The following is a 9092-nucleotide window of genomic DNA, read 5'->3' on the forward strand; positions in this document are numbered from 1 at the left end:
AATAGGTGCAGGAGTAGGCCATTCGGCCCTTCGAGCCGCACCGCCATTCAATATGATCATGGCTGATCATCCAACTCAGTATCCTGTACCTGCCTTCTCTCCATACCCCCTGACCCCTTTAGCCACAAGGGCCACATCTAACTCCCTCTTAAATATAGCCAATGAACTGGCCTCAACTACCTTCTGTGGCAGAGAGTTCCAGAGATTCACCACTCTCTGTGTGAAAAATGTTTTTCTCATCTCAGTCCTAAAAGACTTCCCCCTTATCCTTAAACTGTGACCCTGTATTCTGGACTTCCCCAACATCGGGAACAATCTTCCTGCATCTAGCCTGTCCAACCCCTTAAGAATTTTGTAAGTTTCTATAAGATCCCCCCTCAATCTTCTAAATTCTAGTGAGTAAAAGCCAAGTCTGTCCAGTCTTTCTTCATATGAAAGTCCTGCCATCCCAGGAATCAGTCTGGTGAACTTTCTCTGTACTACCTCTATGGCAAGAATGTCTTTCCTCAGATTAGGAGACCAAAACTGTACACAATACTCCAGGTGTGGTCTCACCAAGGCCCTGTACAACGGCAGCAGAACCTCCCTGCTCCTAAACTCAAATCCTTTCGCTATGAATGCTAACATACCATTCGCTTTCTTCACTGCCTGCTGCACCTGCATGCCTACTTTCAATGACTGGTGTACCATGACACCCAGGTCTCGTTGCATCTCCCCTTTTCCTTATTGGCCACCATTCTGATAATAGTCTACTTTCCTGTTCTTGCCACCAAAGTGGATAACCTCACATTTAACCATGCATTTGCCCACTCACCCAACCTAACCTTGCAGACTCCTAGCATCCTCCTCACAGCTAACACTGCCCCCCAGCTTCGCGTCATCCGCAAACTTGGAGACGTTGCATCCAATTCCTTCATCCAAATGAGCCATTGCTTATCATTAGGTACACAAAAATGCTGGAGAAACTCAGCGGATGCAGCAGCATCTATGGAGCGAAGGAAATAGGCAACGTTTCAGGCCAAAACCCTTCTTTTGCCGGCACATTGCTTATCATTCATGGTCAATCATAAAGAACAAAACATATTTTTAAAACATGCAAAAGTAAATGTACCATGAGGGAGTGCAGCATAGGTTTACAAGGTTAATTCCCGGGATGGAGGGACTGTCATATGCTGAGAGAATGGAGCAGCTGGGCTTGTACACTCTGGAGTTTAGAAGGATGAGAGGGAATCTCATTGAAACATATAAGATTGTTAAGGGCTTGGACCCGCTAGAGGCAGGAAACATGTTCCCGATGTTGGGGGAGTCCAGAACCACGAGCCACAGTTTAAAAATAAGGAGTAAGCCATTTAGAACAAAGACGAGGAAACACTTTTTCGCACAGAGAGTGGTGAGTCTGTGAATTTCTTTGCCTCAGAGGGTGGTGGAGGCAGGTTCTCTGGATGCTTTCAAGAGAGAGCTGGATAGGGCTCTTAAGGATAGCGGAGTCAGGGGATATGGGGAGAAGGCAGGAACGGGGTACTGATTGGGTATGGCGCTACAAGCTTGGCATACCTGTATTTGGGTAATTTCTCCATTTCTTCTCTGCAGATCCTCTCAAGCTCTGTCAGGTTGGATGGGGACTGTCGATGCACAGGTGTTTTTAGGTCCCTCCAGAGATGTTCGATCGGGATCAAGTCCGGGTTCTGGCTGAGCCACTCAAGGTCATTCACAGACTTGTCATGAAGCCACTCCTACAATACAATACAATACAATACAATACAATACAATACAATTTATTTGTTGTCATTTGAACCTCATTGAGGTTCAAACGAAATTTGGTTTCTGCAGTCATACACACAAGGAAAAGAACCAAGACACAACACAATTTACACAAACATCCATCACAGTGAATCTCCTCCTCGCTGTGATGGAAGGCAAAGACTTATCTCTCCCCTGCACTCCCCATTCTCCTCCCACATTAAAGCCGCGCCAGGTGATGCAAGGCCACGCTCCGGGTCTTGGTGTTGGAGCCCCCGGTGGGCGCTAGCAAGTCCCGCAGCCATTCAAAGCCGCGTGGGGCGATGATGTAAGGCCCCGCTCCAGGTACTCTTCAACCCCGCAACTCGGGCGGGAGAAGTCGCCGTTGCGGAAGCCCCGAAAAGCGGTCTCCCAGCAGGGACCCGCGGGCTCCCGGTGTTACTGTCTGCCAGACCTGCGGTAAGCCTCCAAATCTCCAGGGTCGGGTCGCAGCCGCGCGCCACCACAGCTCCACCCGCTCCGAACTCGGCCAGCTCCACGATGGTAAGTAGGTCCGCAGCTCCGCGACTGGAGCCCCAGGTCGTTCCGGTTGGAGGCCGCTCCACGGTGCTCGGCCCCAACGACAATGGAGATCCGACAGAGAAAAGGTCGGGTTCTCCTTACAGGGAAAAGATTTTAAAAGTTTCCCCACCCCCCGCACACATACCCAGTTAAAAAATAAAATAAAAACTACATTCAAACAAGACAAAAAATAATAAAAAGACAGACGGACTGCAGAGGCCGCTGTGACGTGAGTCGCGCCGCCCACCCACTCCTGCGTTGTCTTGTCTCTGTGCTTAGAGTCTTTTTCCTGTTGGAAGGTGAACCCCCATCCCAGTCTGAAATCCAGAACGCTCTGGAGCAGGTTTTCATCAAGGATCTCTAGTACTTTGCTCCGTTCAACTTTTCCTCGATCCTAGTCTCCGAGTTCCTGCCGCTGAAAAACATCCCCACAGCATGATGCTGCCATCATCATGCTTCACTGTAGGTATGGTATTGGCCAGGTGATGAGCAGTGCCTGGCTTCCTCCAGACGTGACGCTTGGCATTCAGGCCAAAGAGTTCAATCTTGGTTTCATCAGACCAGATAATCTTGTTTCTCTTGGTCTGAGAGTCCTTTAGGTGCCTTTTGGCAAACTCCAAGTGGGCTGTCATGTGCCTTTTACTGAGGAGTAGCTTCCGTCTGGCCTCTCTACCATAAAGGCCTGATTGGTGGAGTGCTGCAGGTATAGTTGTCCTTCTGGAAGGTTCTCCCATCTCTACAAATGAACTCTGGAGCTCTGTCAGAGTGACCATCGGGTTCTTGGTCACCTCCCGACCAAAGCCCTTCTCCCCTGATTGCTCAGTTTGGCCGGGCAGCCAGCTCTATGAAGAGTCCTAGTGGTTCCAAAGTTCTTCCATTTAAGAATGACGTAGGCCACTGTACTCTTCAGGACCAGCAATGCTGCAGAAATAGTTTTATGCCCGTCCACAGATCTGTGTCTCAGAGGTCTACGGACAATTCCTTCATCTTCAAGGCATGTTTTTTGTTCTGAAATGCACTGTCAACTGTGGGACCTTAGAAAGACAGGTGTGTGGCTTTCCAAATCATGTACAATTAATTTAATTTACCACTGGTGGACTCCAATCAAGTTGTAGAAACATCTTAAGGATAATTAATGGAAACAGGATGCACCTAAGCTCAATTTTGAGTGTCATAGCAAAGGGTCAGAATACTTATGTCTGTGATATTTCAATTATTTATTTTTAATTACTTTGCAAAAATTTCTAACACCAGTTTTCACTTCGTTATTCTGGGGTATTGTGTATAGATTGATGATTTAAAAAAAAGAGATTTAATCCATTTTAGAATAAGGCTGTAACGTAACAAAATGTGGAAAAAGCGAAGGGGTCTGAATACGTTCTGATAGCACTGTATATAGCCAGTCAGCATGAGTGGTGCTGAATTGAACATGGTCGAGAGCTTGAAGTTCTTAGATGTAAATACCGCTAACAGCATGTCATGGACAACAATATTAAAAACAGAGGCCAAGAAAACTACCAACACTTACTTCTTGATTAGTGAGGGTGCCAGGGGTTATGGGGCGAAGGCAGGGGAATGGGGTTGAGAGGGAAAGATAGATCAGTCATAATTGAATGGCAGAGTAGACTTGATGGGCCAAATGGCCTAATTCTGCTCTGAGAACATGAACTTGTGAACACCTCTACTTTCTCAGAAGACTTAGCTTTTCACTGCATCTCTGTTCATGTGACAATAATAAATAAAGGAAGTTCACCATACCTCCAACAAATCTTACCAACTTCTGCAGAAGCAGCCTCTCAGCATCCGTCACAGCTTGGCTTGGCACCAAGACCTTCAGAAATTGCAGAGTTATGGATATATCTGTAGTTCAGTCCATCACATAAATCTGCCTCCATCCATTCGACTCCATCTGCACTCTTCACTTTGCCTCAGAAAGGCATCCAGCATAAGCAGTATGAAGAAGAGTCCTGACTCGAAACATCATCGGGCCACTCCCTTCACTGATGCTGCCTGACCCGTTGATTCTCCAGCACTTTGCTTTTTGTCCAACATAATCAAGGACCATTTACACTCCAGTCTTCTCTCCTCTCCTGTTGGACAGAAGATATTAAGTTTGAAAACATATGCACCAGATTCTTGCCTTCTGACATCAGACGACTGAACAGCCCTCTCATAAGCTATAGGTGTATTCCCAATCTCTCAACTTATCTCATTGCAGTCCTTGCACAATTTTCTGTGCACAATTTTCTCTGCAACAGTAATGCTTTAATGCTGTAACACCATGTTATTCACTCTGATATTGTTTCTTTACATTACTTGTACCCATGTATAGCTTGATTATACTCATTGTAGATTGGTTTATGCATGACAACCAATCATAATAGGTTAGCATCACTAACCCCACCCTACTGTCCCATTTATATTAACACCCACTTCCTACACTGCTCAGTACTGGAAGCAGTCAGGATGCTCTGACAACTAACGAACTACTGTACTGCTATAGTTTGCATGACGATTAAAGATGATCTTGGATTATATATTGTGTGAATCTCTTGTTTACATGGTGTCAGCCAGTTTGGGTTAACCCACTGCTTCTGTATATCGGGTTTTATTTACTTTTGTGAGGTTTTATTTCTCCGCTTTACAATGGCTCTATCTTGCCGAGAGCCTGCACAGCTTATCTTCGATTCCGACATCGGTGAGCGATGGGTGACTTTTGAGATTGATTATCAACACTACATGAACATCGTGCACCAAAATGATCCAGACGCTGTCAAAGCTTCCCTTCTACTTAACCTCACAGGTCCAGACTCAATGAGGAAGGCTAAGACTTTCCAATACGCCCCTGCAGTCCTCGACGGCAACAATCAGGTAGTTACACCAGCAGAATCTGTAAATGATCCAAATGTTTTACTGTGTAAATTTAGTGAGATTTGTGACCTGCCCTTGAACCACATTTTAGAAAGAGTCAGATTCTTTGCTAGACGACAACTTCCCGATGAACCAGTTGAGGCATTTATCTGCGATTTGAAATTTATGGCCCAAAGGTGCCGCTTCGAAAATATGACTGACCAGCTGACAAGAGACATTTTAGTGACAGGGATGAATGATCAAAAGCTACGATCAGAGTTGTTGCGGAATCCTAATTTAATACTCGATGAGGCCGTGCATGCCTGTCGTTTGGCAGAGCTTGTCGCCCCATTAAACGATCAGCGTGAAAGGGAAACAAAATCCATCAATTTGACTGGATTCACCTGACCACGAGCACAGACAGACAACAGAAGATTTACGACCGAGGCCCCTCGAATTGTAATTATCTGCATAATAAGCAAGTGATATGTCCAGCTTACGGGAAGGCTTGTAACTATGACAAGAAAATGAACTATCTCGCTGCCGCCTGTCGGGCCCATGGGAAGAAACCCTCCATTTTGAAACCTAATCTGCACATGTTACACCAAGACGAAACAACTTCGATTTCTCAGTACCAGCTCGACACTGCCCCCGAGAACAGTCCAATTAATTCGCAAGGGGAGTCAACCGTGTATTCACTCCTGCATGCAGCTGGTAAGATTCCCGACCCTACAGTTCTGATTACTGTCAACAATGTTAGCTTCAAGGCTAAATTAGATACAGGTGCAAAGGTCAATGTAATGTCTGTAAACCTCTACAACAAGATACGAAATAACGAGGTCCTGATTACAGACAGCTCCACTCTGCATGCTTACAGGGGGGAGGTGCTGGTTCCAATGGGAAGAACCACTTTTAAATGTGTGCTGAAAAAAACCACAAGGGATCTGACCTTCTATGTTTTGAACTCTAACTCTGTGACTCTGTTGGGCAACCATGCGTGCCAGGATTTGGGACTGATTTCCTTTGCCCAAACGGTCCACAAGCTACTGATATCAATGACCCGATAAAAGAATACCCTGATCTGTTCGATGACAAACTAGGCAAACTGCCTGTGACCTGCAAGATATCCAATTACCTCAATGTGGCACCTGTCGTTCATGCACCACACCGTGTGGCACATGCCATGACAGGATTGAGTCAGAGCTCACAAACATGGTCTCCTTGGGTGTGCTTGAAGAGGTCAGTGAGCCCACTGATTGGGTATCCACCATGGTTGCTACTCTCAAGAAGGATAAAGACGAGCTCCGTTTGTGCATCAATCCAAAAGACGTGAACTCTGCCATCAGGCGCCCTCACTGTCCTATGAGGACTGTCGAGGACGTTGCGGCTCAGATCGGACAAGCCACCGTTGTTTCCATCCTCGATGCAAAGAGCTCCTTCTGGCAGTTACCGCTGGACAACGAGTCGTCAAACCTCACCACATTTGCCACTCCATTCGGCAGATTCAAGTTTCTAAGAATGCCAGTCAGCATCAACTCAGCCAGTGAGGTCTTCCAGAGGAACATGGAGCTGCTGTTCCTGGGCCTCCCATGGCGCATCATTGTTGACGATATCCTGGTGTATGGCAAAGACGCACCGGAGCACGACCACAACCTAAGGCTTATCATGGACCGGGCACATCAGATCAACCTGAAGCTCCACTCTAACAAGTGCAAGTTTAGGGTTTCAGAGGTCACCTACGTCGGGCAAGTATTCACTCCCGACGGCCTCAAGCCGGATCCGAAGAAAGCTGCTGCCATCACAGAGATGCCTGCCCCCACCGACGTGTTCGGCCTGCAGCGATTCCTGGGTATGGTGAACTATCTGGGAAAATTCATACCAAACCTCAGTGAACTGAGTTCGCCCCTGCGACAACTGACTAGAAAGGATACTACTTGGTCCTGGTTCCAACAACACCAAAATGCATTCGACGCTTTAAAATCAAAGCTGACCAGCGCACCAACCCTGACATTCTTTGGCCTGAAGCGCCCTGTGACAGTTACCTGTGATGCCTCGCGATTCGGGCTCGGTGCAGCCTGCCTACAACCATCTGCTGATGGTGCCTTGCGCCCTGTTTCCTATGCCTCCCGCACCATGACTGACATAGAACAGCGCTATGCACAAATCGAGAAGTAGCTGCTGGCTGTCGTCTTTGCCTGTTCCAAATTCAATAATTTTATCTTTGGAAACGCCTTCACGGTCGAGACAGACCACCAACCACTGGTTACAATCATTAACAAACCCATCCATGCTGCACCAGCTCGCCTACAATGCCTGTAAAAAATGCAGCTCCAGCGTTTCGACTTTAAACTTGTCTACAAAAAGGGTAAAGACATGCACGTTGCGGACACACTCTCTCGTGCATCTCGGGCATCCAGCGAACATCACCCCGATGAACGGGAAGAGTTTACGGTCCTCGGCGTTGACTTTGTTCCTACAAAACAACTGCGCCGCCTAGCCGAACATACGGCTGCCGACGCCACCCTCCAGATACTTTCATCAGTGATCAAAAGAGGTTGGCCAGACAGACAATCTGGCGTACCAACAGAGGTGCAGTCGTTCTTCTTAGTCCGCGATGAACTGGTAATACAGGATGGTGTCATAGTTAAGGGCCATAATGTCGTGATCCTCTCATCACTACGTGAGGAATACTACAAAGAGGCACACGGCGGTCACCCAGGAATTGATGCCACGCTGGCCCACGCGCAGAACCTGTTCTACTGGCCTGGGATGGCCAAGTACATACGGGACCGTACAGCCTCCTGCCCCACCTGCAACAGTCTCGCACCACACCAGCAGAGGCAGCCCCTACTGCAACAACCTCCACCAGCACTGCCCTGGACGTCGGTGGCGGCAGACATTTTCGAATAAGCACTATCTCGTCCTAGTCGACTCCTATTCAAACTGGTTTGAACTCGACCTACTGACCTCCATCACATCTGAGATGGTCATTCGAAAACTAAAGAAACATTTCTCTACATTCGGCGCACCCGTCCGTTTGCAGACCGACAAAGGAAGACAGTTTACCAGCCACGAATTCAAGCTCTTTGCCAACCGATGGAATTTCCACCATGTCACGAGCAGCCCCGAATACCCCCAGAGTAACGGGCTCGCTGAACGAGCAGTCAGAAGCGCAAAACACCTGATGGAACGAGCATGCCTTGCCAATTCAGACGCGCCCAGCGACTGATGTCCAGAACAACGAAACCTCCAATTCCGATTGCGCAGCAGAAGCTGATACCGCGGGTGCTGCAGCCAGCAACAATCCAAAAGCGTATATTCAGGAGAACACGACATTCAGATACGATCGCATGACAAATCAAGCAAACTACTTAAGCCTCTACTGCCGGGCCAGGTCGTTCGTTTACAAACTTCTATGGGTCATTCCCGTCTGGGTACTGTTGTCAGCCTGGCTGAAGAACCATGATCTTACCTTGTGGACTATGATGGTACCGTATACCGCAGAAGTCGCCAACATTTGCTTGCCGTGAATGAACCCCGTCCGCCATCAGCCGGACCTTATGCTCCACCGCTTCAGTTCCAGCCGTTTGCTGCAGTACCTTCCACCAGGCGCGGAAAACTCGGGGGGCCAGAGGGGACACGTCCCCCCCATGTTTTGAGAGGTGGGCGACATCCCCGCCAGGTTAACCTGCATGGGCTTGCGGGAAATATGGCCAGCGCGGAGAAGCAGCGCTGTTATCCCGTGAGTCCAGATAGGACCGTTGGTTAACCCGGTGAGACAGGCAGTTGAGTTGCATTTAGCGCTGGATTGAGCCTCCGAAGACTCGCGCACGTGTGTGAGTGTGCGCATGCGCGCGCGGCCGCCAAAAAATTGTGTCCCCGTCCCCTCCATGTTTTGATAGTGAGTTCCGCTCTTGCCTTCCACCATCCCCAGCATGTCC

The sequence above is a fragment of the Amblyraja radiata genome, chromosome 3 (assembly GCF_010909765.2).
Source record: "Amblyraja radiata isolate CabotCenter1 chromosome 3, sAmbRad1.1.pri, whole genome shotgun sequence".
Lineage (NCBI taxonomy): Eukaryota > Metazoa > Chordata > Chondrichthyes > Rajiformes > Rajidae > Amblyraja > Amblyraja radiata.